Source organism: Eupeodes corollae, chromosome 2 (assembly GCF_945859685.1).
Source record: "Eupeodes corollae chromosome 2, idEupCoro1.1, whole genome shotgun sequence".
Taxonomy (NCBI): Eukaryota; Metazoa; Arthropoda; class Insecta; order Diptera; family Syrphidae; genus Eupeodes; species Eupeodes corollae.
In genome coordinates, this window is record NC_079148.1 from 111610871 (window position 1) to 111632682 (window position 21812).

The 21812-nt window shown below is 31.8% G+C and overlaps 2 protein-coding genes across 13 annotated transcripts in view; one reads left to right on the forward strand and one right to left on the reverse strand.

Moving 5' to 3' along the window:
* The window catches only part of LOC129944471 (potassium voltage-gated channel protein Shab), a 187204-nt gene that overhangs the window by 79216 nt on the left and 86176 nt on the right, over window positions 1-21812 (forward strand). Inside the window, exon 1 of one of the 12 annotated variants that reach the window (XM_056053917.1) lies at window positions 16312-16465. The exons of the other annotated variants lie outside the window; for them this stretch is intronic. The gene's annotated coding sequence lies outside the window, so the exon portion shown is untranslated. Of the gene's footprint in view, window positions 1-16311; window positions 16466-21812 lie in introns of those variants that run through there. 12 annotated transcript variants of the gene reach the window in all.
* LOC129945180 (uncharacterized) overlaps window positions 1-21812 on the reverse strand; it is a 71202-nt gene that overhangs the window by 48123 nt on the left and 1267 nt on the right. The window lies entirely within an intron of this gene.

Consider the following 21812-nt stretch of genomic DNA (forward strand, 5'->3'; position numbering starts at 1 on the left):
CAAAAATTTGGGTTGATCCTTAATATCTCAAAAGCCAAAAACGATAGCAACTTCATTTAAATATTATATTATAAAGAGTGATTTTTTAGCTACTATCTTTTTGGTAACACTAGTTTAAACAGCTGATGCACGTTTTGTGTTTTGTTTCACTGTCAAATATCTTCAGTTTGATCTATAATTTACCCATGAATCGTCTTACAAACGAACTACGCTTGCAAATTAATGAATTCTTTTATCAAAATGCGTGCTCTTTTAAGAATGTTCATCACGCGCTTCTTAAATTTTATGGTCAGTTTAATCGACTCACCGAAGCGGCTATTTGGGCTATTATGACTAAATTTCACACCAAATTTACATTGTTGGACATTAAACCACCAACATGCTTACGTAGAGTGCGAACTGATGAAAATATCGCAGCTGTACCAGCCAGTATTAATTATAACCATCAATTATCGATTCATCGCCGTTCGCAGCAATTATGTCTCCGTTACTCAACAACGTGGAAAACCGTATAGCAGGAAGGGGATAATAATTGTCTTATAAAGAGACACTTTGGTCCTTCGAGAGAGGACTTTTCCACTCAATTGCTTTCTTAGAGTTATTCTCCGTTTGATCTCAGCGCTGTTCTTGTTTTCTGCGTTTATAGCTTTCTCTAGAGTTGACGTGTGAGCTCTGCACTATTCTTTCAAGTACTATGTTAAAAAAATAGTATGACAACGCTTCACCTTGACTAAAACTTTTTTTGACATCGAAAGGTGCGGTTAAGTTGTTTCCAACCCTTATGGAGCAGCGTGAATTCTCCATGGTCATCCTGTACAAACGGACGAGTTTCGCATGGATGCCAAGACCATACAGCTCGTCCCTGTAGATGCTGTCATATATGCTGCCTTAAATCGATGAAAAGATAGTGGGTGCCGATTTGGTGTTTTTGGGTTTTTTCCAGGATCTGCCGTAATGTAAATATTTGATCGACTGTGGACTTTCCTTGTCTAAAACCATAGTGATTAGCACCTATCAGGTTGTTGACGATGGGCCTTAGACATTCACATATTACGGCAGAGAAGATTTTGTAGGCGATGTTAAGTAATCTGATTCCTCTATAGTTGGTGCAATTTAGAGGGTCTCCTTTTGTCAAGATCGGGCAAACAATAGTAAGGTTCCATTAATGGGGCATGCTTTCTTCCGATCTTTCAGATAAGTTGGTGCATGCTCCTAACCAACTTATATCCAGCTGCTTTAAAGAGCTCAGCATTCAAGCAATCCGCGTCAGCGTCTTTTTGAGACTTCACCAAAGATATGGCAATCTTTACTTCGTCTAAGTCGGGAGGACGGGATTGTTGGCTTTCGTCATCTATGTTGAATGGATCAATTAGCAATAACTACAAAAATAAAAAAAATGGGATTTCCACTAAAGTGGTATGTAGGTACAAAGAAAGATACAATATTTGTACCTGATACAAAATAATGTTTTTATATTTTGTTACTAAATTTCGTGAGGTTAAAGTGAGACATAAAGCTAAAAATTAACGAATTGGTATTAGACATTTCCATAAAAAGGATATTGTGCTGCAATCATAGCTGTGGTAGCTATTTGGCTGATACCATTTTTTATTGTAGATGACACACTTTCCTTACAAAAAATTATTTTCATACGGCTTGTGTAAATAACTTTTAAACTATTAAATATAAGCTATTTTAATTTACTACAGCCTTCTTAATTGATAATCCTAAGTAACGTATACTGGTTCTTTGATGTTTTAACCCTTAACTAAGCTAATATTCCGTATCTATAATTAGATTTTTATCATATTATTTGATAATAATTCTGGTATCATTCAATTGGTCGAAAATGTCAACAAAACTGTTTGACAAAGCTTATAAAAAGCAATAACACACACCATATAGTTTTATATCAACACAATTAGATTTCCACACTGTTGCTGCCTTAAAAGAGGACAGCAGATTTAACTATAGTTGACATTACTATTGTGATGATAAAAAAAAAACAATATTTATTGGTTTACCTTTGTGAATTATTTCCAACAATTCCATGCCAAGGTAGAGTATCTTTATTACAACCCCTAAAAATATAGCTAAGCAAGCCATATTATTTTACGAGAAACGGAAACATACACCATCATGTTCTGACTATGGAACTAGTCTGTATGCCTATGCCAAGTGCAACATTTTGAAATTGGTTTTTCGACCACAATACGACCTATGTTTCCGGTTCTAATAAAAGGCTTTGTTTTTGGTCATAACAATATTAAAATAGGCTCAAACAAAAAACTATATATTTGTTAACTGACCTTCTCTGTCTATACTAACACGGACCGAACATATGGGCTACTTACGCGTTTAAATGCAAATTTCTGACCTTTATCTAAATGGGTTTGAAAATAGATTTGTAGATACACAACATTTTCGCAGTAAATTTTCAACACCAATCCTTTATAAAGTTTTTTTTTATTATGAATAATGAACATACAGTTGAAATAAAAAGCAGGTGTGTTTCAAAGCTCCAAAGAAAACCAATAACTCAAATCTGGAAAATATTAATTTAATTCGCTTTTCCCAGCAGCGGAAATGAAATTCCTGGCTGAAAAATCTGCAGATTAAACGCGAGTAAGAATATTTTGATTTGCCATTGGTTTTCCGCAAGAAATGATGATGCGAAAAACACCATCAAAGCAGCTTAAAGGCGTCACTATTTTCCTTTAATGATGCATCGATTTTAAAGTGTTGGTGTCTTCTCCTTATGACATTCACTATAGTGTTTAACGAACCGTCTCTAAACGAGTAGCACACCAACGAACAAAAAAATAAACAAAATAAATAAAACTTCCAAATGATAAACCACTTAAACTCGAAATCAACCAGTCAAGCGTTTTTCGGGTTGAAAGAAGAATCCCATTAGCAAAATGTCACAACATAATTAAAAGATTTGATTTATGAGATGATGCTCGGCTCGCACTTAATATACATTATTCCCTAATCGCTTTATCGAATCCCTTTCAGCTCAGCCCAACGCGCTCAGTGCAAGGAAAAATGTATATATTTATTACCTCAAAAATAGACCAACATTGAAATTCACCTATAAACATATTTATAAAATGGAGATTGCACTTCCGTTTTGGTCTCTGCCTCTTTTACAAAATAGTTTGTTACACACCGTTGCCGTTCGCTGGCATCGTTGTTGGTGTTGGCCGCGGTTGCCACACCACCCAGTGGGTGGTATAATTTATTTCCATTTTGGACATATTCAAGGATTTAGTAGGTCTAACTATTGGACATGAATTCGAGGTGCTAAACCAAGTGGGCATTTAGGTTTAGGTACAGGCCCAATAGGCCATCGTATACCGGGCCATAAAAACGAACCGGACAACGTACGTCTAACAAACGAATTATTGATTCGAATGAAAATCCAATCTGACCTTAACATTTTGCGCCAAACGGATATAGCAAGCGATGTAAACGTAAAACGTTCCAAACTAATTTACATATCCATCAAGCTCGAACGAAGAAGGACAAAAGAGAAGTTTGGTGCTGCCATTGCGACGACGACGACCGGCGAAAGACGACGACGACAACATGCTCTTTCTCCTGTTCTGGTATAGAGGCAACAGCAGCGCCATCAAGCGGCTGCTGCTGCTTGTATAACAGTTGCAGTCATTCATTAGTTATTTCATAATGGGTTGTTGCAAACGCATTTAAGGCAAGGACCTCTCCTCACATTCACATTATGCGATAACGATAACTCCTTGAGGGAAATTTTTTCCTCTTGTGATGCATTCAAAATAAATTAATTCCTTGCATTTATGTGGTGAAAGGTGCGGTATGTCATTATGCATTCAAATGACATATAATCATGTATGGAAAATGGAAAGGTTGTAGATGAGTTTTCTTTATACACATGTGTTCATATTTATAAATACATATGTACTATGCAAATAAGTATAAGAGAAATGCGGTGAATGGGGTTCGCATTCTTTTTTTTTAATTTAATTGGATACTTACCGGTGAAATGACATTAAATGTTGGTACCTTGAAACGCTTTATTATTATGTTTAAAGGAATTTAATAAAACAAATCAGGCGCTTTATAGAGGGTGATTTTTTAAAAGCTCTGTGAAAGTTTTTAAAAAAAAATAGTACTTTCCATATAATTTAATGTTTGAAGATTATTTCAAATTCAAATGTTGACCTTGGCTGACCCTCAAATACTCTTTCCAACATTTTGGCCGGTATCTCACGAATAAATGCTTCAATGATGTCTTACAATGCGTCAATTGAAGCAGGCTTTGACATAGCTCCCCAAAAAATAGTCTAAAGGTGTTCAATCGCACGGTCTAGGCGACCAATTGATCGGTCCCGAACGTGAAATAAAATGTTCACCCAACTCGCCACTTAATAAGTCCATTGTTGCGCATGCTATGTGGCATTTGGCACCGTCTTCTTGGAACCACTTGTCATGCAAGTCAAGCTCTTGCATTTTGGCTAAAAAAAATGGATACCATCTCGCTCACCATTCACAGTTACGTTATGATTCGCATCATCTTTAAAGAAATACGTTCCAACGATGCCACCAGCTCATAAACCGCACCAAACTGTGACTTTTTCTGGATGCAGTGGTAGCTCTTGCAATGTTTCTGGCTGATATTCACTCCAAAATCGACACCTCTGCTTATTTGAGTACCCATTGAGATAAAAATGAGCTTCGTCTAAACTGACTATAAAATGGAAGAAGCACGTGATGAACTTTTTTAACAGATCACGCATTTTGATGATACAATTCAATAATTTTCAAGCGTTGTTCTTTTGTAAGACGATTCATGGTTAAACTATAGACCAAACTAAAGATGTTTAACAGTGAAACAAAACACGAAACGTTCGTCAGCTGTTTAAACCAGTCTTGTCATAAAGATAATATCTAAAAAATCACCCTTTATATTAAAGTTACAAAGACATGTTCTTAGAAACTATGCATATGTATTTACAGTGCTTTAATTTCAATCAAGTCATACATAATATTGCGTATACGAACGAAAAGACGGTTAAATGTTCTTCATAAAAGGGTCATTATTTAGGAATCATTTGTTTTGTATATACGAATGTGTTGGTTAACTTTGAGTTAATTATAATAATAAGAGTGAGTTTATTAATACAAAATTAAAGCAATGAAGGAAATTAAATGTGTCCAATGTTTTGATACTAAATTAACTCACTCTTGAATAATATTGTTCTTGGGACACACCCAAACAAAAATCTTAATTGTTCACATTAGAGTTTCAAGGTTGTAGCCAAGGCTGCTTTCTGCACAAGAGATCGAATGTGATCTAAGTTGCATGGCCAAATAATGATTGAAATTGTCTAAGGAAATTATCTAATGTCAACAACAATATTTTCCATGGAATGAAACAGTATTGAAGTCAATACCGTCCTTTATTCTAGAGATATTAGAGTCGAAAACCAATTTTTTAATAATTTTGGGTAGATTTGTGTTTTGTGTACAAAAAAATCTGACAATTGGAATGTTCTAAAAAATGTACTCAATGTTAAAACAACATTTTTTAGAATATACAATTAGTTTAAAGGCAATATCTCAAATTGTTACCAAGATATTAAAGTCAAAAATATCAATTTGTACCAACTTTTATTTGATGTAAACAAAAACTTCTTAATGAAATTTTATTTTATAAATAATTGTAGGTATGTTTTTAAATATTGTTCGCAAAATATTCGAGGTACTTCAATTTTTGTTCAAATATATAACTTTTACTACTTTTGAATAGGCACGTATTTCAGTGAGTGAAAACGCGTTATCTTTTCGAGTAAAAAATACCTGAGCCTGAGCGTTGGTTACAACTTGTATTCCCATGATTTAAGAAAGAATAATCTCATTTTGGGAAAATATCATAGCCGTTCATTAAGTGTAACGGTGTGGGGAGCTATATTAATAACAACTATGACACAATCGACTTTTAGTTATTGTCCACAATAATTAACGGGAATATCAATAAATGTCTTAGGGTAATTTCCAAAAATAAAAAGCATTTTTGGACTTCGAGGGTTGTTAGAAGTTGAATTAAATCAGAAGACGTAAAACTTTTGCCATTGCCCTTATCATCACACTTTAACATTATTAAAAACGTTGGCTATGGCTTTTTCATAAAGTTTATGAAGTTAGCAGACAGTTTGAACACAAGTAAACTTTAATCGAAGCTTTTCGTGATTCTTGGCTCCAAATTTCCTGTTATCATTTAATAAAACTGAATATTTCCGTTTCGGACGATTTTATAGAAGTTACATATATCCAAAAATGGCAGACTTAGTCATTCCTAATATTTTTTCTGACATTTTGCATGTGGCCTCATCCCAGTTAAGCACTTTTGTACACCCTTTTTGAGTAGTTTAGTTTTTGATCTTGGAATGCTCATTTTCAATTTATAGATTAATAGTGGTAAAATACGTACCTCTTCAATGGTAGTAAAAGTTTCCGGGTACAACACTTCCACCAGCTATGAAAAGATAAAATCGTTTCGAAAATGTGTGGCCTCATCCTAGTGGTGGGCAGTGTAGTTAAATAAATAAATAAATTGGGTGGCGCAGCAGTCCTTTTAGAACTTGTTCCTAGTAACTTACAACTCTCAACCATTCCTGTGCGCGTGTACTGTTGCCAGGGATGGATGGGACCTACAGTTTTAAGACGAATCCGAATGGCCAATTTGAGAAAGCACTTTTCATGACAAGATTTACACTTGGAGAATTTGTCAATTTCTCTCACGAGGCAGTACCCGTCAAAAACTTAAGATGGCATAAACAGGGATCGAACCCAAGTCCAACGTACTAGCTATCATGCCACGGGTATTGACTGGCATATTAAAAAAAAAACACTCGCTCAATTTTCTGATTCTATTATCTGTAAAAAAAATTGTTTCTAAAGTCGATATATCAGATGGTTCTTGAGATATGGCTGATGAAAAAAGGTATCTCGTCTTTCAGAGCTTTCCTTAAACCACATAAGGTAGATTTTATTGTTAATGTCCTCCAGATGAAATTGCATTTTGATTCAATCTCACATTCTCGTGAGCAGGAGAAACGTAAAGAATTCGCTTTGAATAAGTTTTCAATATTTTTCAATGTTATTTAAATGTAAGGCAATTTAATTACTTAACTCAAAGCATTGTTTGTTTGTAAGATACTTGAGAACATACGAATTTTAAATTTTAATTATCTAAAAACAGAACACACTAATTTCGTTTTTCTCAACAATAAAATAGAAAACTAATCTAGAAATATTATTAAGCGAATTTTTCAATTCAAAACAAGTGTTAATGAATGTTTCTTTCATTTTCAGATAATTTTGTTCTAAACGTTTATTTTAATGAGTTTTAAGTTTCACAATAAAGTAAAGTTACATTCGTTTGTAGAAAATAAAACATTGTTTTACAGTTGATAATAGGTATCCATAATTTCATCTTTCGTTTAAATTAGCTAATGTCTCAAATTAAAAACAAAATAACTTCCTACGGGAAGTTAAAAACAACAATACATATATCTAGAAAATTGTAAAAAAAATTGGATAGTTATCATGAATACTACTTTGATGTAAAACTTGAGAGTCCTTTTTTCTGGACCAACTGCTATCATTAGGTTTCAAGTCGTCTCGAGTATATTGGAATTTACTTCATTTTTATAGATAAAAGTATTTTATTTTTTTTTACATAAAACGTAATTAGATCATAAGACAAAATCATCTTTTATATTCTTACAAACAAAAGATGTAGGTTCATAAATTCCTTACCTCGAAGTACTTAAGACTAAACTTTTCCTATTTAAACAAAAAAAATCGATCATATCAAAAAGAAAATTAATACAAAATTCTATAGAATCTTCTTTTCACGAGACGAATCATCTTGAAAATCGCTTATAAAGTGATTATTTAGATGATATCATCATATTGACTCGATTATTTAAATTTTAATAAAAAATAAAATTATTATGTCTATAAGGACAATAGGCTTCTTCTGCTTAACGTATTCAAATTGATTTTAGGCTATTTGCCAAGTAAAACCAAAAAATTGAAAACACAAAAATTGGTGCTGCATAAAAAGCTATAATCATATTATTAAGTGTGTTGTTTTTCTCGTTCGTCTTATTTTTCTAATAAAAAATAACCACCACGTTGAGGGTGGGGGTTGCTGACGTATTTTTTGTTTGTTTTAAAAAAAAAAGTCATTAAGAATATGATTATATTCGACGTCATCATAATTGATTCTTTATTTGAATATATGTTAATATATAAGCATAACATATACATATGTACATAAATATATGTATATATAACATAATAATGAGTTACTTCATCAACAGGAATGACTGTTTGTTTGAATTTTCATTAATGCCTATTTTTAATATTTTCGGGATTGGTTTTTATTTGATGGAATTTGTATTTTTTGTTAAATTTAATATACGGGTGACCGAAAAGTGCGGTGGTGGGCGGGTGCCCGGAATAAGGCAATTTTATTACTTACTCAAAATAGATTTGAAAAGTGTGCGGAAGAGAAAAGTTTCATATTATGTTGATTTATTGCTAATATGTTTTTTTTGTTTTTGAATGTTTGTTTTTTTTTCCTTAACTTTATGAAAATGATAAGAGCCAATACTTAGCAAAATTTAAATCATTTAAAACATTTTCTCAAAATGAAATGACTCATAAAACAAAAAATATGAAAAACTTCAAAAACTATTTTTTTGTTTGCTTATGAATAACAAAAGATTATTATTTTTGTGTTAAACTGCTCAAAATATCCACTGCTAAGAATTTCTGACTTCGAAAGTCTCAAAAAAAACTCTAAGAATTGACAGATGGACAATGTGGAAAGTGTTAATCGCCAGTGAAAATTTTTCATATTGTTTAATTATTTTCTTTAGTTTTGTGTTAAAATTAATTAGCTAGAAGATTTTGGAGAAAACTTTTTATTTTATTGATAAATTTGGCAGGGATTATTAAGTTCTTACGGCATACAGTAGTATTAAAAGGTTACCCAATAGTATTGTTCGGTGTATATGAATGCATAGTCTGTTGTTTGCCCAATAAACAGTCACTTATACTGTAGATCACTTAAAAACGCTTCGGGCATGTGAATGATATCATGTTACATACATATAGGCGCATTCACAAACACTAATTCATACCTCAATTTCAAAAAGACGTGGGTCTCCCTTTTGAAGTTGCCTTTATAAGAAAGAAAAATAGAAAGTAATTCGCAAACATACTCACATTAGAACCAGCTGGAGACAGTTTTTTGGTTCGAATTCTAGTTTCTGGGTCTTTAAGACATACAGAAAGATTACTTAATACAGGGCGTTTAATTATTAATAAAAGGCTCTATTGTGCTCAATATTTCGTAGATATAATACTGATTAAATCAAATATTACTTGGATTGTTATTTCGATTAGGTAAAGTAAGAAAAGATGCTGGGATGCGACCCACACTCATAACTTCCCATCCTGCCTGACGATTTGTCTTGCTTAAAAGGTATGTAGATTTCGTTTTTTTGTTAAAAAAGTTGTCCGTTGAATTATGAATGGGTCCGATTTTTCAAATTGAAAATTGACATTCCTCGACGATTCAAAGTCTCTAGAGTAGAAATAAAAGATTTTTAGAAAGATGTCTGTCGTGTGTACGTACGTTTACGAGTTTTTTTGCCGTCCATAGCTCAAGAACCAGCAGAGATATCGACTTCAAACAAATTTACAGATAATAATTTAGAAAGATGCACTCAGGAAAATCGTGTGTTTGTTTTTTTACCATAGCAGTTTAAAAAAAAAGTATATTTTTGGAAAAAACGCAATTAACAGTTTTTTTATAAATCAAAAAACTAAAAAAATTGTCACCTCGAAAATTTTACGAACAAAAAATGATTTTATCTCCAAAACAATTTTGTGCTACGAAGAAAAACATTTGAACATCTGGTCAAATTTTGACGGTTTTTTTTATAAAAAATAAAAACTTAAAAGAAAATTTAACAAAAGTTGGTAAACATTTATTTCCGACACAAATATCTTTTCAAAACTTTGAGATATTGGTTTCAAACTACTTTTATTTCTAAAATAAATATTGTAATAATATAATTTAATTTAAGAAATTCTACTAAAGTTAATAAAAATTATTTTCGACTAAAAATCTATTGAAAAAAACTAGATTTTCAAACTAAACAATTTCTTGATATGAAAAATATTGTTGGAAATTTTAAAATTTGTAAGAATAATTCAACTTGCTACTTTTTTAACCCAACAGAAAAACCTACAAATTTTTAAGCAAAACAAATCGACAGACGGGATGGGAAGTAATCAGTGTTGGTCGCATCCCAACCTATTTTTAATTTGGTGTCTGATATTATTAGCCACTAAAAATCCTTAATCGTAACTGTACCGTGTTTGCCTTAAGTATCAAAGCTGGTAAAATTCACTTCTTTTTCGTCTATTACAAAATGTAAATTTTAAATTCCAAAATGTATTCTGTCAATGCACTCCTTAACATCTTAATGCTTTGTATTAAAGGCCTTGAGAAATAGTAAGCAATCTAGAAATTGAAGCTTGTAAATTCGGGCAGAGGTAAATGAATGTTTTTAAAGTTTTAAGAGCATCTTGCTCAAGTTAAACTTGTAGTTTGTCAGGTTGAAATGGTAATCTACTTTAAAAAATTCTTCTAATATTTGTATTCAACTACTTTAAAAAATTCTTCTAACATTACCATTATAATATTTTGTATAAAAGTAAATGTTCTTAGGGATATTGGTAAACTTCTAATACGAACAACAGTCAAAAAATAGCTGTTATAATTCAGTATGCCATCATCATGTATCATGTATTACCGATGGCATGATGGTTAGGGCGTAGTATTGTATAACTAAGAGTGTTTTACGAATTTTTGTCTAGTTTAAGATAGTTTTAAGATTCAATTAATAAAAGTGAATTAAAAAATAAGTGCGTACGACTGTAATTCTAGAGGTCTTGGGTTTAAACTCACCTTATTTTTTATTATGGGTACTGCCTCTTGCAAGTAATTGACAAATCCTCCAAGATTAATTCTCGCCATGAGAAGTGATTTCTCAAATTAGCCGTTTGGCACAAAAATTCTCATATGACTTGCACACAGGAATGTTTAAGAGTTGTAAGTCACAAGGCTTTAGTTCTCTACGGACTATTGAGCAAACTATTTTATTAAATTTTGTATTATCATGCAAACACATTACCAATACAAAAACCAATACTATTGACTTTCTTTCAAATAATAATAGAAATTTATATATTTTTTAGGATTATGCCGTTTCTTACCCTAATTTTTCGTAACTTACTTATAACTTTACCATTGAATGGGTCTTACATCTTTACGGGTCTGTAAATCCCTTTTGTCATAGTCTACACACCACATGAGCTTATGTTTTCTACCCGATAGTTGTTAAACTCAGTTTAGATGTCGTTATCATTCTGATCTATGGGGCTAAAGCTTGTACGAATATCTTGAGGCTTTATTTTAGGTTTTATTAATACACAATAATTTAAAAATATATCTATTAAGTATGCAATCGTGACTGAAAAAGAAAAACCTTTCAATCTCAAACAAAACACATTCAAATTTAGGACAAATTTCAAACAGAATATATTCAATATCAAAATACAACAATATGTTTGCATATATACACGTCCATACCATTATAAATCATTTTTAATTGCTTTTATTTTTGCTTAGTTATTTTAATGACTTTTTACCACCCATTGGTATTTTATTTATGTAGGTGCTACCTTAATTTATATTATATGAAAATAATTGAGCTGACAAAACTATAGTTAAAAAATATATGTACGTACGTATAATAGGGTGAGTCAAATGCCAATTTTCGAATTTTTAAAAAAGGATTAGCCATAAAAAGGACCTTAATGCAATCTGTTACATTTCATTATTCCAAGTTTAATTGCCTCCATACATTCAAATTTAAATTTTAAAACTTATTCCTATCATATTTTGAGTCCAAGTAGAATAGTATTGGCGGAAAAAGTTTTAGACTAAAAGCTAAGATTAATTTTAATGCAAAACGTCAATTGGAAAATATTTTCCAGTGTTAAGATCCGAACCGAAGAAAATTTCAGATTGTCGAACAAAACGGATTGTTTAACAGACAGGAGTAAGAACAACAATACAGACACTACAAACTGTTTCACGACAAAATAATACAGTTACGTTATTATTAAATCTTTCTTAGTTATTTTTTGTATTTGTGTTTTAAACATAACTTTTGAAATGTAGTTGTAGAAAATGTATTTTTGCTTCCGTAAATATATGTGACCCACCCTAATGTACAAGCCGTAGATATATTGAGTGTCCTTTTATTGTATGTGTGTGTATGTATGTATTTGTCGTCTGAAAAAGGGTTCTTGTCTGCGGTTAAGATAAAATAAATTAATTTCATAAGATCCTCGACACATATATTTTATATAAATGTGTACAGCAAAAATGTTTAAAACGTGTCCCTACTAAATACATACATATGGTTTAAGGCATATGTATGTAGTTCTCCTTTATTGTTCTTAATAAAACAAACATGATGCATATTCTATATAAATGCACTTTATATGAGTATAAGTTAAAGGTAGGTATAGAAATATGTGTGCGAAACTCTTAAGAACAAGAAGAGGATAGCGTCTCAGCTGACACATAAAACTCATTGGAAGATTGCCAACTACTTGAGAATGTTCATTTAAAATAAATTAAAATTGCTTTTAAGGAGGAAAACTTTTCAAGTGTGTATTAAAATCAAATGACAATAAAGAAGATTATTATGTAAAATGAAAATTGTAAAGGAGACAAAATGTCTAATCATATTTGCTCATGACTTCCTTTATTTAAATTGCATCTTTAGTATGTGATAAAACTTATATGTGCAGTGCATATAATATGCACCATGCATGGAGCTAGTGAAACGTTTATGCATGCGTAAGAGTATATTTTTAATATCAATAGAAAAAATAGTTTGAAATATTTAAATTGATTTATTCAATACATATTATACAGTACATTGTACATACAAACTTCTAATCAACATTATAGCTATACACTATGTACGAGTAATTAGTTTAACAAGTTTTCTAACATATTTTTACGAAATGTTTTAAGCTTAAGCAAGGATACTTTTAAAATCTTAGTACAACATAAATCGAATAAGAAGAGAGATTATGAAGTTGTCAAGGCATGAAGTTTTGACTTCCTATTTTAAATTTAACCATAAAATTAAGGATAATAATCTTCTTACTCTCGATTTAATAAATATGTAGGTCTTTATTTTAACACCCACTCAATTGTAGAAGTAGGAAAATTGATTATAGTTGATGGGTTTTTTTATTAATAGTCACAAAATTTACTTTACATAATTGTTCACCTTATATTCGTAGTGGTGCCATAAATTCTGTTAGAAAACTTCAAATATTAACATTAGTAAGCAAAGTTTTACCCGTGTTACAATGGTTGGTGCGTTGGACTGTCATGCCAGAGGTCTTGGATTCGATCCCTGCCTATATCATCTGTCTCTTGCGAGGAATTTACAATTTGTCCAAGATTAATTCTTGTCATGAAAAGTGCTTTCTCAAATTAGCCGTTCGGATTCGGCCTAAAACTCTAAGTCCCCTCCATCCCAACAGTACTCGCACACAGTAATCGTTGAGAGTAGTAAGTCACTAGGACCTAGTTTTTGACTGTTGCGCCAAATAATAAACCTATATTTGGTTTCATTTTCGCTAATGTAACGATAGAGTGAGGCGCTAAAAAAAATATAATCGCAATAATTACCTAACAAGGGTAAGAAATAAGTTCAGTGCGCACTTTTTTACATTGTCAAAACGATTTTTATTTTTTAGCTGGCAACGGCCTAGTCACTGATAAAGCTTCGGTTCCCATCGATCACCGAAATCAAGCATCAGTGAGCGTGGTTAGTAGAAAGATGGAGGACCGTCTCGAAACCTACCGCGTGCTGTTGTCATGTGTTCTTTCTGTCTGTTCTTCTTTCTCTTCTGTCCTCCTGTCTTGTAATAATGTCTTGTGTTGTTATCACCTTACAAAGTCTAGTCGCTCAAGGTGTTGTGTTCTCTACGCTGCACATTTATGTGCTGAGTAGTGTGTAATGTAATGTAATGTATTTTTTAGCTTTATTTACAGCATTTTGAAATACAGAATTTTGATCTACAGAATTTTGAAATACAGAACTTTGAGACACAGCATTTTGATCATGCAGTATTTTGTACATTCAGTATTTTAAAATACAGTATTTTGAGATATAGTATTTTGATCCATACAGCATTCCGAACCCAACCCGAAAACATTCTCTTTAGATCGAAACTGATTTTAAGAATCTCATTAAGTATCATACATATAAGGCAGCTCAGGTATTGGCAAGCTCTAACAACTGAGTAAATTTGTATGAAAAATGGTCACTAAGGGTTCAACACTGTTTCAAAAAATTTGAAAGAATATTCAATATTAAACAGAAAATTTAGCTGCTAAGGTAGTTTATGTTTCCTATTGACCTGTTTGTTCTTATTAATTTAGTTTAGAGATTTATTTGTGAGAATATTACCGAGAATTGAGCTTGTGAAACTCAATTATACAATTTTAAACACCATTATTAACTGAAACTCTTGAGACTTTAGCATTTCTGAAAACACCATGGGAAACAATAATTCATGCTAATTTTTCCGACAGATCATCAAATTTTTAGTCAACATATTGTTAACAATGTTGCCCCCTGTTATTTAACGGAATTTGACATTTTGTTCTTCTCATTTTCTTTGAAACACTTAGTTTCCACTTTATTCCTCAAGAATTGAGAAAACTGGAAAATAGAGAGGGAGAATGTAAAAATTAAGGATAAAAGTGCTCTTCCTGATTTTTGGAAGAATTTAAACTTGACGATATCTTATTAACTTACGATTCGAAAGCTTTGAATAATTGTACACAAAACCCTATATTTTAAGCCTGTCTTCCATTGTTCCTTTACCTGTTGTTTTCAAAGAGTATATTCCCAATTAACAGATATTGTCAAAATAATGCCAACCAGCGCAAAGTGAAGTTTGTAACTTATCTTCTATACTTCATTCATACCTAAATAATAAAAAAAAAAAGGACTCGGAATCGGAATATTCTTGTAAACATGTGATGTCCATCCATAATCTTACAATATCAATTTTGTCTATACAGACTATATCAAGCTTCCAAAGAATGATGAATTAAATTACTCAAGACTTTAAACTCTTTTTTAAATCCCTACCACAGTAATGCATTACAAAAACCACTTTAGAAATGAGACCCTATAATGAACCTTGAAGTATATATTTCATTTGTCGCTAAAATTAAAAAAAAAACATACAAGTAAAGGGTAATATTTCTCCAGTGGCTGACGTCTCTCACGCTCACCCTAACCCAAATTTGTGTAAAGGTCACAATTTATTATTATGTATATTAATTCCATTAAAAAATATTGCTCTCTCTCAAGAGTAAGTTAACCTAATTTAATATAAAATGTTTGCTTATTATTTATACCTTTATTTGTTAAGAATGCACCTACATAACATTAACATAAAACAAATCATAACGACATAACTAAAAATGAACTAAAAGACCAAAAGTAGGCCTACAAGTTCCACTTCCAATACCTTTCATAACCACTTTGTCTACATTGCCTAGCCTATGCGTCTTTAAAGATATTAGACAAACATATAGTTAAAGCAAAAAGCAGAAAACATAAGGCTAAAAATAAGAACTTTTTTTAAATTTAAATCGATGTACAAATTGGATAATGTGATGTAAATAGTCTACTGACATTTAAAATGTATGTGAATGTCTCTGTCATGTATACTATATGTATGTATGTTCTTGAATAGGGGTGGTGACGGCTGACGGAGCAACTTAGCTTAAGCAATCCGTAGAGCAGCCTCAATCAGCGCTAATTGACATATGTTAAAATATTTATGTCATTACATTATACAAATGTGACAAAATGTGCCCTTTGTGTAACTTAAAACAATTTTAACGTGATTAGTGTTTTAAGAATTTGCATTTAAGCTTGTGCGAGTTAAAGATATGTTTACATATAGAATGGTAGTATGTGTTGAGTATACGCAGTTTAACATATTAACGGCAGGTTGAGTATAACACGAATGAATAACAATTATGTTGCTTCATGAATCCTTTGCACGACAAATGTCAAACAAACATAATTGTTATAATAATTTTTTAGTTTCCATTTTAGTTGGACTGAGAGTCGACGCGTGACTTTTCTTAGCAGAAAGTTCGGGCGGAATTTTAAGAGTTGAAATCGAATTTAATAACGAATGCTTTTCTTTTTGAAGAAAAACCGCAAAAGTCTGTCGAACGTAGCCAATATTATGAAGTGATTAATTTATTGAAGATGTAAGAGAAAAGTGTTAAAAAATCTTAAAATATCAGCTGTTAGAAAATAATTGTTTTTAAGTTTAGATTTTGTTATACCGACCAATCGTTTGAACAAATTAAAACCAACTACATTTAAAACTAAATTTGACAGTTAGTTTTCATTTGTTGAAGTTCGCATTTGGAGTTATTGCATTCGGTTGAATTTATCGATGTCGCCGAAGTTTCGAGACCCCTATAACTTAAATCCATCGTTTTTGTCGTTGATAAATTTTGTGTGCGTGTATAAGTACGGTCTGAATGCAATTTTGCCCCCATTTCTCAAGAAAAAATACAATATATTGTCTTCCAATAATCTAAGGGTTATTCATTTTTCCGTTTCAAAAGTAAAAAAAAAATAAAACAAATATTAAATATTTTGTCCACGATATTTCTTTTTATTAAGTTTAAAAATTGACATTATGTGTGAAATACTAGATCATTTAAATGAAACACACGCAAATTGTCGCAAGCATTGATTCATTTGAGATAATTTTCGACCACTTTTTGACTCATATTGGGCGGTATCTCAGACATACCATGAAGAATATTGGTTTTTAAGTGCTCAAGCGTTAAAATTGTATCTGCATAAATACGGTCTTTCGCTTAGCCCCACAAAAAATTCAGTGGTGTCAAATGCGAATCGCATGGTCTTGGTGGCCAGTTGATATCGCCACGACGAAAAATTACACGGCCAGGAAATGTGTCTTGAAATAAAGCCATATTCGCTCGAGTTGTGTGGCGTTTTGAACCGTTCTGTTGAAATCACATATTCTCCAAGTCGTATTCTTCAATAGCAGACAAAAAAAGACGGTTATCATATAACCATAACGCTACGAATTCACAGTGACAGTCGTGCCATCTTATTTTTTGAAGAATCAAGGTCCAATCACACCTCCGGGCCAAAAAGCGAACCAAACAGTGACTTTTTGTGGATGTAATGGAGACAATCGCAGTCCACCGCCTATTGTTGAAGCACCCTTTCGACGTAACTATGTCTTTGTGAATGGTCAGCTGCCTCCAGATGTTGTGTGAGCTGGACTTTATATGTATGTAGAAGTAGATCCAAATGGAAAATTTGCCATAAAGTGCCGCAAGACAGTCCTAGCTCCTGAGAACGACGATTAACGACACATTCGGGTTTTCGGCAATACTTTCACTTACAGAAGCAATTTTTTCAGTGGTACGAGCGATACGATGATGCTCACATTATCTGTAACCAATCCAGTCTCTTTAAATTTCTTCACAATTATGCCAATTGCCTGTGTAATTGAATGATTAAGTAAACCATAAACTCCTTTTAAAGCACGATATGTGGCTGTCGAAGAATTACTATATTTGTAGTAGGTTTTAACAATTTGTATGCATTGTGCGATAGTTAAGCGATTCATTTTCGTAAATGTCAGACTTTTAACTGACAACAGTTTTTTAACAAAATAGTTTGACAGATGTCGAATTTTAGCCCTATACTTTTGAAAATACAAAATGTATAACCGGTTAGAAACCTGAGTTTTACCGATGATTTAAAAAAAAGTTAATTACAGCATCAAAATATGTACCAAACATTTTTTCCGTTAGTCTATTAATTGAATATTTATAAATAAAGACAGCCAATCAAAAGAAAAATATTTGAATGCGTTCAGTTATACGAGTGGTTTTCAATCTTTGAATACCTTTTTGAAAGTTGTTTTTTTTTTTACATCTGTGCAACGTTTGCAAATCATGCAAATTTATTACCATGGTAATGGTTTCGTTTACGGGCTCATCAATTTATTGAAGTAAGCTTTATCTTGAATCGTGGCGTGGCCCAAAAATCGTAGAGTTGAACACCGCTGGACTATTTTTTGCAGGCTTATGTGAAGTCTACGCAAATAAAACCGAAGTGATTAACGCCTTGAGAGAAAATATAGGATACTTTATTGCTGACATACAGCCCTTAAGTGGTACCGTTTGCGGTAAAAAGTTCAATTAATTCAAGCCAGCCGCGATGGACACTTACCCAAAATCAAAACCTTATTTTGAATGAATCTAAAAATGTTTATCATGCGAGCTTCACAATAATAAAAATGCTTCTATTTATTCAATACTTTGGCATTGAAAGTTTATCACTCGTATAATATAAGTTTAAAAATGTCAAATCCAAATACAAAATCTGGGATCATGACGAAATCCAGATCGCCAAAAATCTTCAATGCCGAAAATCTCGAAAATAAAAAAAAATATCTAGATCGCAAAAATCTCGAATCCACAAAAATCCAGAATTAACAAAAATCTCGAAAGACTCTATCTAGAAAAGAATCTCGAAAAAAAATATAATTTCGAGATTTTTTTTGTTTGTATTCTTAACAGTTAAAAGTCAATAAAACACAAATACATCAGTTTACCCAATATTTTATTTTCTGAGCAAGAAAAATTTTTTTTTGCAAACAATAAGAAAGGTGCATGTGTAGCAATGTGCAATTGTATGATTGATAACAAACTTTACTTGTCAACTTTAAGTTTGTTAAGGAGAAGTAAGTTATCCAGAATGTATGTTTGAATTTTTGAGGCAATGAGGCAACATTGCCTCAAAAATTCAAACATGCATTCTGGATTATTGCATTCGAGATTTTTTTTTCTAGATTTTGACATTTCGAGATTTTATTTTCTAGATTTTTGTTTTCGAGATTTTTTCCATTCTAGATTTTTGTTTTCGAGATTTTCATATTCGAGATTTTTACTTTCTAGATAATTAATTTCTAGATATCGTGGTAGACCCACAAAATCTTTTAATACTTTCCAACTTGTGTACTATAAAACTGAACAAATTCACCAAGTACTGTGTTTTATTTTTCTGCCACACACGTTTAAGTTATTTTATACCTTTCTAAGCTGCCAAATTACCGGTTCTTTCTATGTGAAAGTAATTTTCTTGCGTCATAATATACAATAATTACCGCTATATCGTTTGAAGCTGTATCACAAAAAAAGAACTATTTTATTACAGGAATTAATTGCTCCATCAAACCGCAAAGTAATTAGTTTCTTCCTTATTTTCTTCTTGTCAAAAAATAACTCGCAATTTTATAGCTGCTTCAAAAGAAAGTCCTTATTTTTTTTTGTTAAATGAGAGGAAAATCCTCCACTTTTTACTCTTTCTAAAAATCGTAAGAACAAAAAATATGAAAAGTGGATAAGACCAGAAAAAAAGCATAATCTAGTAGGTACCCTATGGCTTCCTTCACACTTTACTAATCGCACACTCTGTTAATTGCATGCATTTTCTAATTACACATCAAAGGAAATGGTGTCGCTAAAGTGAAGTCGCGCTAGCTGCTGTAAGCAACAAGTAGTCGTTGCAAAAGGAAGCAATTTGAATCCATTTTGGAAACACCACATGACACATGACACCACAAACACATTTTGTACATATATGTTATATACACTGTTGTTGTTGAAGTCTGTAGCTGCAGCCTCGTTAGAACACCCTTTGTTATCTGGGTGTATTGTTACTTGTAATGTGTGTTTCATAAACATACATCAGTATGAAGTCTCTAGATGTCCTTTTTTACCACGGTCGGCCGGAAGGGTAAGTGCCGTGTTTTGTTATTAAAATGAAGTCATCTGTCCATGTTTGTCCTTAAATTGACGCTTGAAATTAGAGACCTTCATGAAAAATTTTACCTACGAGTATGTACGATATGTGTGCTTATATTCTACCTTCATTTTAAAACTCTTCATATTACAAAAGCTTGATGTAGGTACGAAACATAATTATGTATGTAAGAGTAGGTGTGTTCAAATATTGTGATTATGATTCAAAAAGATAAAACATATATAAAAAAAAACACTTCTATCGAATGATGACATTGAAAGACTAGCATATTGAAAAATTGCTCTTTTGGAATTTCAAAGGGCAGATTTTTTAATTTAATTAACAATTTGTTGTAGGATTTGTAGTGGTCTATATGAAAATAATTTACCTTAATATAAAAGACATCAGAACATCACCCGAACCATACATACACCTCACGTTAATTGCAATTAATATTACAAATATGAAAAATTGTCATTAAAAATAAAAAAATACGTTTTTTAAAGCTATTCATTACATCCATAAACATCAAAGAGCACACTTACATCCAAGGTACTCTTAGAGCTTCTTCTGTTAAAAGAATTGTCACCGAAGGGGACGGTGTTCTATGCCCTCTCTTCTGGAAAATGAACGTCAATTGGTCTAGATGAGGAGGGTTTCAGATTGATTGGCTGTGTGAATTACGTTACTAAATTGCAGTTTCAGGGAAGGTTCCTAACACCTTTAAAGAACACTTTATGTGATCTTATAAAATGGATAAATCACAAAACTGATTTAGTTCTATTCTCCAGGAAATACAAAATCTAAAATATTAATTAAAATTAATGGTATTCGATTTAATTTTTCGTATGTGGTATATTATATTAGATACAAAACTTAATTAAAAAGTTAATAAAGAAGAAAGAATAAAAAGCTGCTGTGGCTTCCTTCTTCTACAAAGTTTTCATTTAAAAAAATGGGGCTTAAAACGCGGAATAACACATTGATTTTACACATCAATAATCCGACCCATTTTAGATAAAGGAATTAGCTGGCGACAAACTAAACCAAGTTCCTGCTCTGTTCTATGGCTCAAAAACGTAGGATCCATCATTTGTGAATTCTATTATCATGATCAAAATTATTTCATAGAGACGCTTACATTATTAGTATTTAACGATTTGTAAGAAACTCGAATTAGTTTAACTCAGCTAAGGAGAAAGAGCCACCAACTAGCCTAGATTGGTCTTACTCCATTCCTGAAAGCTACTTCAAACTAACCTAACCTAACCTAATTTTACATTCAGCCTTAAGATATCCTATTACTTGATCTAATGGCTTAAGCATGTTACAATATATTTCTTAGCTCTGAGTTTAGTAAAGCTCAGAACAATACTACACGAGGTATAGACAAAATTGTACGTATACGCCAGAGTGAAGTGACATTTTACTTGACATCTGTGTATAACCATCCATGATTCAAATATTAAAGGCCAAAAAGATGCAAGGAATCCGTGAGCTTCAGGCATGGATCTATCAACAAGGCATTGAAAAATTTAAGTAACAGAATGCGCTACGGCACGAGAGGTTTTGTTTATTTTTTTTTTATTTATTTTATTTATTCAGAATGCCTTATGAGATGAATCTCGTAACAGGCTGTATAGTTTTTACAATAATGTTTATGTAATTATGTAATTAAAAGTGTTAAATATAAGTACAATGAGTATTTGACAATGGGAACAACAAAAAAAATTTTAATAAAAAGTGGAAATTTAA